The sequence below is a fragment of the Schistocerca americana genome, chromosome 3 (assembly GCF_021461395.2).
Source record: "Schistocerca americana isolate TAMUIC-IGC-003095 chromosome 3, iqSchAmer2.1, whole genome shotgun sequence".
Taxonomy (NCBI): Eukaryota; Metazoa; Arthropoda; class Insecta; order Orthoptera; family Acrididae; genus Schistocerca; species Schistocerca americana.
In genome coordinates this window covers 406,750,406-406,762,590 of record NC_060121.1, presented here as the reverse complement: position 1 = coordinate 406,762,590, position 12,185 = coordinate 406,750,406, and the positions used below count along the sequence as shown (strand labels likewise).

General features: G+C 42.9%; 1 protein-coding gene across 2 annotated transcripts in view; it reads right to left on the bottom strand.

Moving 5' to 3' along the window:
• LOC124605221 (ecto-NOX disulfide-thiol exchanger 2) overlaps window positions 1-12,185 on the bottom strand; it is a 219,903-nt gene that overhangs the window by 136,377 nt on the left and 71,341 nt on the right. The window lies entirely within an intron of this gene.

Genomic DNA, 12,185 nt, shown 5'->3' with positions numbered 1-12,185 from the left:
CTCTGTAGTCATTAAGACATCATGAGACAGCAGAATGGGGCATTCGGCGGAACTCACTGACTTCAGACGTGGTCAGGTGATTGGGTGTCACTTGTGTCATGCGTCTGAGTGCGAGATTTCCACACTCCTAGACATCTCTATGTCCACTGTTTCCAATGTGATAGAGAAATGAAGGGACACGTACAGCAAAAAAGCTTAGAGGACAACCTCGTCTGTTGACTGACAGATACTGCTGACAGTTGAAGAGGGTCATAATGTGTAACAGACAGACATCTATCCAGACCTTCATACAGGAATTCCAAACTACATCATCAGGATCCACAGCAAGTACTATTACAGTTAGGCGGGAGGTGAGAAAACTTGGATGCAGCTCATACGCCATGCATCATGCCGGTAAATGCCAAATGACACCTCGCTTGGAGTAAGGAGTGTAAACATTGGACAATTGAACAGTGGAAAAGCATTGTGTGGAGAGATGAATCATGGTACACAATGTGACCATCTGATGGTAGGTTGTGGGTATGGCAAATGCCCAGTGAATGTCATCTGCCAGCAGGTGTAGCACCATAAGTAAAATTCGGAGGCGGTGGTGTTACGGTGTGGTCGTGTTTATCACGAAGGGGGCTTGCACCACTTGTTGTTTTGTGTGGCACTATCACAGCACATGCCTCCACTGATGTTTTAAGCACCTTCTTGCTTCCCACTGTTGAAGAGCAATTCGGGGATGGTGACTGCATCTTTCAACAGGATGAGCACCTGTTCATAATTCACGGCCTGTGGCAGAGTGGTTACATGACAATAACATCCATGTAATGGACTGGCCTGCACAGAGTCCTGACCTGAAACCTACAGAACACGTTTCAGATGTTTTGGAACGCCAACTTCGTGCCAGGCCTCACTGACCAACACCGATACCTCTCCTCAGTGGAGCACTCCATGAAGAATGGGCTGCCATTCCCCAAGAAACCTATCAGCACCTGACTGAACATATGCCTGTGAGAGTGGAAGATGTCATCAAGGCTAAGGGTGGGCCAACACCAGTGGAGTGTTAATTGAAGAATTTGCAAACACAAACATAAGAGAATTAATTAAATAAGAATGAAGAAGATGAGACCAATGCAATACTTGTGTTTCTTTTGTTTCGTAAGCGACGAAAGTCATTTAAATCCTCCAATTTCACACATGAGTGGTTGTTATATATAACACTGAATTACTCCCACTGAACTTCTTGACACTAAACACCTATCAGGCTTCACTAATTGTTACTGATATTTGACACCTGTTCATAATGTTTGGGCAGAAATTCAGTTTCATTTAGCAAATTTAATTTGAATAAAACCACAAACAGCTCTTAACTGATGATTTATTTACATGATCAGTTTCACTGCGTTAAAGCAGCATCTTCAGATTATAAGTAGCGTCACATAGATTAGTGCACGGAGACACTGACCACCTCCAGTGCTGTACTCTCCTGACAATCAACTGCAGGTTTTGCCATTATAAATGGGTCCCCCTTCAACCTGATATTATATTCTCAGTTTGTTAGTGTGCCTCATCCCCTGCACTATTCACCCCATTCCTCTGCCTGCTGTTATTTATTGACTATTTCCCCCTTTTCATGGGGTTTGATTCTGTGATTACAAACATTTGGGGCATCTCCATGTTTTAATCTATTTGATACTACTTATCACCTAAAGATGCTGGTTCAATGCAGTGAAACTGGTCATGCAGATAAAATTTACAGTTTTTCAGTTTTATTCAAGTTAAATTTACGATGACTTTCAATGTCACTGGCTGCCCATGTTATAAAGTTGTGTGTCAGTTTAGTCTGTATTACAACTTTACTGACAAGGGAGGCCACAACATTCTAGTCACAAATTTTCTTCAAACTTGTACACTATTAGTAGTCTATTAGGACAACATAATATCCAAGTAGTAAGGTGTACTACTTTGTCAATTTCGAGAAAATCATAGGAGAAGTTTTATGCACTGATGAGTACCTGTGTGGTGTGCAGAAATCATAAACTTGTGTCAATCAAGTGGTCAGTATTCCAGCTCCATAAGTGGTGGGTTCCTGGATCGTGTTCCACTACTTTATTTTTTTTCAGATGTGTCTTTTCAACATTGGTCATATTACTTAGCTTATGTGATACTGAACTTCCCTCATAAGAATATCTATATCCAGACAAGGGTTTTCTACTCTACTCTATTCTACTCTTCTTCTTCTTCTTCTTCTTCTTCTTCTTCTTCTTAAAAAAAAAAATACAGAAATAAGGTGGGAGGAACAGGAGGAGGTGAAGAAAAAGAAGACTCTTCTGTCACTAATCATATTATTGCAGAACTTCACCATGCACACTTATTGTAAATAATGTATTGCACTTATATTTTAACACTTCAAAGGTTCCCACGTCTACAATATTACTTCAGCTAAGTGCATGAGTTTTGACCCAGCACGTAAGCACATGTGCAAACACACTTTGCATAACATGTTTCACAAATTTAAGTTAACACTTGCTTGCACTGTTGCATATAAACTGCATTTCATGAGTTCTTGTATATTGTAGGGGAGAATAATTGGAAAACATAATACTGAAAGGATACAATAAAACAGATGTCAAAGGGAGATGGAAAGGCACAAAACCAATACTCACCACAATGTCACAAGTTTATACGCCAATTAGTTCTGCAGATGACTGAAAGAATGTACAAGGGCTTGCTGAAAAGTAAAGCCTTCGAATGCCCATGGCCATACCACAAATGAACACTACCTTTCCCAATGCCCGACGGACTCCTAACCAACAACCTCCTTCCTAGTTGGCATGACCAACTATATCCTCACCCACATTTACTTCTCCTTTGAAGGCATTACCTACAAACAAATCTGGAGTACGGCTATGGGCATCTGCATGACACCATCCTATGCCAACCTACTCATGGGCCATCTAGAGGTTGGTTGGTTTGGTGGAGAAGGGACCAAACTGCATGGTCATCAGTCCCTCCGACCTTAGATTAACTAAAACCGATAAAATCCTACTTTAGAAGAGGGAACTACAATGTCCATAATATGATCAACTATTGACAGGGAAGGAAGGAAAAGGGTGGTAGAAGAGGAGAGGGAAAGAAAGTGACTAATGACAGGGGTGGTGAAGGAAGAAGCACAGGAGACAAGAGAGATGCTCAAGACATAACAGACCAAATAAGGAATGGAGTGGGAAGGCAGAGGGCCGAGGTAAACCACCAAGCACAGTTGAAGCCAACCCAGTCGGAGCGAAGGGGGGAGCAAGAGGGCCTGCCATCCCCTCCACTCACCGATAAGGTGGAAAGTCCCTCCCTTAAATAAAGCAATAACAACCCCCATCATGAATAAAATTTAAAACGAGATCCGCCTTTGAGGCATTGTCAGCCAACACAAGGGATAGCGAGTCTGCAAAGCTAAAAGTCCATCGCAGTGTGGCTAAGTTGGGGCAGTCCAATAAGATGTGAGCCACAGTCAACATCAATCCACAACGACAGAGAGAGAGGTCCTCATGATGGAGGAGATAAACATGAGTCAACCAAGTATGGCCGATGTGGATCCGGCATAGGATGACAGAGGAATTACAAGAGGCCTGTAAGGAGGACCATCACGGAATTGTGGAATCCTTAATCGCCCTGAGTGGCGATGAAAGAGTGTGCCATTCTGCATCCCCAAGGCCCAAAACCTGATGACGTAATGCCAAGCGAAGGTCTATTTCCGGAATGCCAATAGCATGAGATGGTCTAGTAGTAGCTAATTTAGCCAGTTAATCAGCAAGTTCATTGCCAGGAATCCCAACATGGCCTGGGGTCCAAATGAAAACCACCGAGCATCCACATTGAGCAAGGAGAGAAAGGGAGTCCTGGATAGTGATGACCAATGGGTGGCGAGGGAAGCACTGACCGACAGCATGCAAACCGCTCAATGAGTCACTACAGATAGTGAAGGATAGTCCTGAGCAGGAGCAGGTAAGGTCCAGTGCGTGCAAGATGGCTACCAATTCTGCAGTAACACTACAGCCATCTGGCAAGTTCCACATGTCGCACATACGTATAAGCAAAACCAGTGCGGCCAGCAACCATGGAGCCATCAATATAAATCACTTCTGAACTCTGGAATGAACTGAGGAGACAGTAGAATTGGTGGCAAAGAGCCATCGGAGGGACAGAATCCTTTGAATCGATTGAGAGATCAAGACAGAGCAGTGGCCGAGAGATGCACCAAGGAGGGGTACGTGCATGAGCGGAGAAGAGAGGCGGTAAAGGGAATTGCTGGACCTCAGAAAAGAGTCACTGAATGCGGAGAGCATTTGTAAGCCCACATTGTGGCCGTTGTCGTGGCAGGGTGATCTCCGTGTCTTGATAAAGGAGACCACAATTAGGGTGCTTTGGGGTGCAATGAATGCAGAGCGCATAAGATATCAGCTGTTGTTGGCACATAACTTGCAGTGGTGGAATCCCCGCCTCTGCAAGAAGGCTAAGTACAGGGCTAGTCCGGAAGGCACCAGTCGCAAGTCAGACCCCACAGTGGTGGATGGGGTCTAGTATCTGCAGTGTCGAAGGCGATGCAGAACCATAGACAGGACTTCATAGTCTAAACGAGACTGGACCAACACTTGATACAATCACATGAGAACAGAGTGGTCTGCACCCCAGGTGGTACTGCACAGACACATAAGAACATTGAGATGGGACCAGCACATCCTCCTCAGCTGGCGAAGATGACTGAGCCATATCAACCGGGCATTGAAGACACCCATGGGTGTCCACTACCTCGAGGGGCTGGCCATCGAGGAACAGTTCCAGATGGGGATGGACTGTACGGTGATGGTAGAAATGCATGACACGTCTTGGCCGTCGAAAACTGAAAGCCATGGGAGAGCACCCACGAGTGCACCCGGCAGATTGCCCCCTGTAGACGGTGTCCTGCAGCACCCATTACGGAGGAAGCGAGGTAGATACAAAAATCGTCAGCATACAAAGAAGAGGACACTGTCGGCCCAACAGCTGTCACCAGACCATTAATGGCTATGAGAGAGAGGGACGGTCAGCACAGAACCCTGTGGAACCCCATTTTCTTACTGATGGAGAGTGCTGTAGGAAGAGTCAACTTGGACCCAAAAAGAGCGACAAGAAAGGAAGTTACAGATAAAAACGGGCAGAGCGCCACGAAGGCCCCATGTGTGAAGGGTGGTGAGGATGTGGTGGCGCCAGGTGGTGTCATAGGCTTTATGCAGATCAAAGAAGACTTTAAGAAGGTGTTGCTGATGGGCAAAAGCCGACTGGATAGCGGACTCCAGGTGGACAAAGTTATCCACTGTAGAGCAGCCACAGCGAAAGCCACTTTGAGTCGATGACAAAAGGTAGCGGGATTCAAGGATCCAAAACAGCCGCTGACTCATCATCCGTTCAAGGAGCTTGCAGAGGGTGTTAGTAAGGCTAATTGGACGGTAGCTATCCAACTGAAGAGCGGCTTCCCTGGCTTCAACACCAGAACAACAATGCTTTCCTGCCACTGGGTAGGAAAGACTCCCTCACTCCACAGATGGTTGAAGAGGGTCAGTATACGATGGGGGCCAGCCACCGTTACGTGTTGGAGCATTTGGTTATGCATCCAATCCAGTCCAGTAGCCGTGTCAGGACAAAAGGCGAGGGCACTGGCAAATTCCCATTCGCTGAATGGAGCAGCGAGAAACAAAAGACAAAGGCAGTCATTCTGAGCTCTCTTTCAGGAGAAGGAACATGGGCAGATGCTGAGCCGATGCCGAAGCTTGAGCAAAGTGATGAGCAAAATTTTCTGCTACAAAGTCCAGATTGGTAAGGACAACACCATGCACAGAAATTCCTGCAACCCCGATGGGAGTACGGTGACCAAAAATTCGCCTCAGTTTCGCTTACACTTGAGAAGAGGGGGTGTGTAGTCCTATGGCAGCTATATATCGTTTCCAGAAAATCCGCTTCTGAAATCTGATTAGGTAGCAGGCCTGGGTGCGGAGTCCTTTAAAGACCAGAAGAAGAGCAGTAGAAGGGTGCTGCTTGAAGTGTTGAAGAGCATGGCGGCGGTCTTTTATGGCTGCAGCAATTTCCGGAGTCCACCAGGGGACCATCTTCCGGCAGGGGCCACCTGAGGAACAAGGGATTGCTGAAACAGCTGCTAAAAGGATGGCGGCAGTCAAAGTCTGAGTAGATTCATGAACACTGTCAAGTGGCAATACAGAGGACATGGGAGCAGAGGAGAAAGCACCCCAATCAGCCTTATATATGGCCCACCTGGAGGGTGATGGAGTGAGAGACACTGAAGGAAGGTCAAAACAATCGGGTAACGGTTGCTATCACATAAATCACCGTGGACTCCCCATTGAATGGAGGGAAGAATGCCGGGACTGCAGATGGAGAGGTCAAGGGTAGAGAAAGTGCTGTGCGCCACACTGAAGTGTGTGGGAGCGCCTGTGTTTAGTAAACAGAGGTCAAGCCCTGCCAGAACAGCTTCAACTGTCCTGCCCAGGGCAGTAGTCGTATGACTAAACCAAAGAGCGTTGTGTGGTAATGGCAGGAAGACAGAAGGGAGTTGTTGAAGAAGGGTGGTGGCATGGGATGTGGGCAGCCTGTCAGGTGGGAAGTAGAGATTACAGATTGTGATTGGAGTGGCCAGATGGACCCTGACAGCAATGGCTTCCAGAGTGGTACGGACGGGAACCCACTTACTAACAACGACCTTGCGGACCAAGGTGCAAACACCACCAGAAGCCCGAAAGGGCCCAATTCAGTTCCACCGGAGTCCAAAGGGGAAGCGAATGGACGGGAGTCGGTCACGTCGCTGAGTTGCCATCCGTCACCGATAAGGATGGGGTAATATCCATATAGGTGGGGTCAGACTCTGTTGGTTCATTGACTGGAGGAGGGGAAGGTTGCACTTCAGCGGGTACTGGGGGAGAGGAACCTGCACCTTGGAAGCTAGGTAAGGAGTTCATCCCCAAATGGCTCACACTGAGCGAAAAATTTTGGAAACGGAGGTTAAACCCAAAGGGCACCAACAATGTCGAAAAGGAGATAGAAACAGCAAACTAAACAATAGCACAGACCAAAACAAAGCCAGGAGGATAGCCAGGTTGACATAAAGAAGTCCACTAAGAGGGAAAAGAGGGGGCAGGGACAAAGGAGCAAGGATAGGGAGGGAGAGGAACAGGGATGGTAATGCAGCCTGGAAAGGAAAGAAGACTGCATTAGCTTGGGGCCACATGCACACCACACACATACCCACAAAAAGGACTTTGGGCCCCTTGGGGGCCACACCCTATCCGTGCTGCTCCAGAACTTCAACAACTTCTCCCCCATTTGCTTCACCTTGTCCTGCTCAACCCAACAAACCACCTTCCTAGATGTTGACCATCTCAAAGATGGCTACATCAGTACATCCATCCATATCAAACCAAATAACCACCAGCAATACCTCCACTTTGATAGCTGCCACCCATTCCATACCAAGAAGTCCCTTCCATACAGCATGGCCACCTGTGGTTGTCGCATCTGCAGTGACGAGCAGTCCCTTTCGAAATATACAGAGGGTCTCACTGAAGCCTTCAATTATCCTCCCAACTTTGTACAAAAACAAATCTCCTGTGCCTTATCTTTCCAGTCTCCTACCACCTCAAGTTCCACCGTCCGGCCACATAGGAGTATTCTTCTTATAACTCAGTACCACCTAGGACTGGAGCAACTGAATTACATTCTCTGCCATGTTTTAACTACCTCTCTTCATCCTTCCTACCCCTCCCACAGTGGTATTCTGCCGTCCACCGAACCTACACAATATACTTGTCCATCCCTACACAACTCCTGCTCCCAGCCCCTTACCTAATGGCTCATACCCCTGTAGTAGACCTGTCCTACACATCCTCCCACTACTGCCTACTCCAGTCCAATCACAAGAATCAACTATGCCATGAAAGGCAGGGCTACCTGTGAAACCAACCATTCTTTGTGTGTTATTGTCTGTTTTACTTAATGTGTACTAAAATTGTTTCGCAGGCACGGCCCTTGAGACAGTGCAGCTAATTTGTGAAGACAAAGTTTTACTTGCAATATTTATTCACTCTTCTCACAATTGCTTGGAACCAAAATATCCAAGAGACACCACTTTAAATACTATTTTCACCATGAAATAAACTCAAGCACATAATATATTAGTAACAATGAGTGAACAAAAGTTAACTACAAATGAGTGCTCCAGAAACTAGTTTTTACCTTGTCCATTTTCCTTGGTTGATTCTCCCAAGCATCTCAATAATTCTGAGGATGTGTTGTCTACTCAAAGTGACCATATGTAAAAATAATAATAATAATAATAAGGCCCGGGAAAAGAATAGGCCTCCAGTATGTTCTGCCAGTCGTAAAAGGCGACGAAAAGAACAAACCACTAATAGGGCTAACCCCTCTTTTAGTGTGATTAGTTGGTTCAGGATAGAACTAAAGAAGCCTCGGACAAGCGCCGTCATGGTCGGGGACGACGCTTGAACCCTATGCCCGCCCACAATGGTAACGACACTGCTAGCCAACTGGAAAATGATTTAAATCCAAATAGAGGTGTTTTGCAGGATATGCTTCCTGCAACCACCCTAGAAGGAAAACAAAGACAGAGGATGAGATGGTCAGATGAAGTTAATCGACACCTCATGTTCTGTTATTACCAAGCAACAAACCTAGGAACCAACACAACTGGATACAGATCACAAGTATACACAACATTTATTACCAGATACCCAGAATTAAAATTTTTAACAGAACAACGACTAGCTGATCAGATCCGTGTAATAATAAAAAATAACAGGCTACCCCAGTCAGAATTAGATAACATCAAACAACAAGTACAACAAATACTGGAACAAAATAATGTGCAATCAGAAGAAGAAGAAAATACAGTAATGGACTCAAACATCCCAGAGCAAACAAACAAAGAACAACACGCACCAATTAAACAATCAGAGGAAAACGAAATCTTAAGACAGCCACCAGAACAAGCACAAATAGAACACGAAGTGACACAGATGTTAGATATAGAAGAAAAATTTCAGCTAACATATATAGAATACAAAGACACAAATACAGACATTAGACCATTCTTGCATAGACCACCAAATAACCCACAAGTCGAAACAACAATAAAAACTATCAACACAATCATACACAACAAAATAAATGAAAACACAACTATGGAAGAGTTACAACTACTGGTTTATATAGGAGCACTCACTACACTAAATATACACACTAGGCAGAGATCAGAACCAACCAACACACAGAAGAAACCCACAAAACCAGCATGGCAACACAGGCTACAGATCAAAATAGAAAAACTGAGAAAAGACATCGGACAGCTAACACAATTTATAAGAAATGAAATCTCGGAAAAAAAACGAAAAAGGTTCGGTAAAATCTCACAACAAGAAGCGACAGAGCAATTAGACGAAAAGAAGCAGAGATTACAAGCATTAGCCAAACGACTCAGAAGATACAAAAAAAGCGAAAATAGAAGGAAACAAAACCAAACATTCAACACAAACCAAAAGAAATTTTACCAGACAATAGATAACACACACATTAAAATAGACAATCCACCAAACATAACAGACATGGAACACTTCTGGAGCAACATATGGTCAAACCCGGTACAACATAGCAGGCATGCACGATGGATACAAGCAGAAACAGACACATACAAGATGATACCACAAATGCCTGAAGTGATAATTTTGCAACATGAAGTCACCCAAGCAATTAATTCTACTCACAATTGGAAAGCCCCTGGAAATGATAAAATAGCAAATTTCTGGTTAAAGAAGTTCACCTCAACACATTCACATCTAACTAAATTATTTAACAGTTACATTGCACACCCATACACATTCCCTGATACACTTACACACGGAATAACATATCTGAAACCTAAAGATCAAGCAGACACAGCAAACCCAGCTAAATATCGCCCCATAACATGCCTACCAACAATATACAAAATATTAACTTCAGTCATTAAACAGAAATTAATGACACATACAACACAGAACAAAATTATAAATGAAGAACAAAAAGGCTGTTGCAAAGGAGCACGAGGATGTAAAGAGCAACTGATAATAGATGCAGAGGTGACATATCAAGCTAAAACTAAACAAAGGTCGCTACACTACGCATACATTGATTACCAAAAAGCTTTTGATAGTGTACCCCACTCATGGTTACTACAAATATTGGAAATATACAAAGTAGATCGTAAATTGATACAGTTCCTAAACATAGTAATGAAAAATTGGAAAACCACACTTAATATCCAAACAAATTCAAATAATATCACATCACAGCCAATACAGATTAAGCGTGGAATATACCAAGGTGACTCATTAAGTCCTTTCTGGTTCTGCCTTGCTCTGAACCCACTATCCAACATGCTAGATAATACAAATTATGGATACAATATTACTGGAACATACCCACACAAAATCACACATTTGCTATACATGGATGATCTAAAACTACTGGCAGCAACAAATCAACAACTCAACCAATTACTAAAGATAACAGAAGGATTCAGCAATGATATAAATGTGGCTTTTGGAACAGACAAATGTAAGAAAAATAGCATAGTCAAGGGAAAACACACTAAACAAGAAGATTACATATTGGATAACCACAGCGACTGCATAGAAGCGATGGAAAAAACGGATGCCTATAAATATCTAGGATACAAACAAAAAATAGGAATAGATAATACAAATATTAAAAAAGAACTAAAAGAAAAATATAGACAAAGACTAACAAAAATACTGAAAACAGAATTGACAGCAAGAAACAAGACAAAAGCTATAAATACTTATGCCATATCAATATTGACCTACTCATTTGGAGTAGTGAAATGGAGTAACACAGACCTAGAAGCACTCAATACACTTACACGATCACAATGCCACAAATATAGAATACATCACATACATTCAGCAACAGAAAGATTCACATTAAGCAGAACGGAAGGAGGAAGGGGATTTATCGACATAAAAAACCTACATTATGGACAGGTAGACAATTTAAGAAAATTCTTTCTAGAACGAGCAGAAACAAGCAAAATACACAAGGCATTCACTCATATAAATACATCGGCTACACCACTGCAATTTCATAACCACTTCTACAACCCTTTAGATCACATAACATCAACAGATACGAAGAAAGTAAATTGGAAAAAGAAAACACTTCATGGCAAGCACCCGTATCATCTAACACAGCCACACATCGATCAAGACGCATCCAACACATGGCTAACAAAAGGCAATATATACAGTGAGACTGAAGGATTCATGATTGCAATACAGGATCAAACAATAAACACCAGGTATTACAGCAAGCATATTATTAAAGATCCCAATACCACAACGGATAAATGCAGACTTTGTAAACAACAAATAGAAACAGTAGATCACATCACAAGCGGATGTACAATACTAGCAAATACAGAATACCCCAGAAGACATGACAATGTCGCAAAAATAATACATCAACAGCTTGCCTTACAACATAAACTTTTAAAACAACACGTTCCTACATACAAGTATACACCACAAAATGTACTGGAGAATGATGAATGCAAATTATACTGGAACAGAACCATTATAACAGATAAAACAACACCACATAACAAACCTGACATCATACTCACCAATAAAAAGAAGAAATTAACACAACTAATCGAAATATCCATACCCAATACAACAAATATACAAAAGAAAACAGGAGAAAAAATTGAAAAATACATCCAACTGGCTGAGGAAGTCAAGGACATGTGGCATCAGGATAAAGTTGACATTATACCAATTATACTATCAACTACAGGAGTCATACCACACAATATCCACCAGTACATCAATGCAATACAGCTACATCCAAACATATATATACAACTGCAGAAATCCGTAATTATTGATACATGTTCAATTATCCGAAAGTTCCTAAATGCAATATAACACATACCGTACAGTTAAAAGGAAGGGACGCTTGATCAAGGTCCGCGTCACTCCATTTTTAACCGGACTTAACGTCTGAGAAAGTGAAGGAAACAATAATAATAATAATAATAATAATACCCAATACAACAAATATACAGAAGAAAACAGGAGAAAAAATTG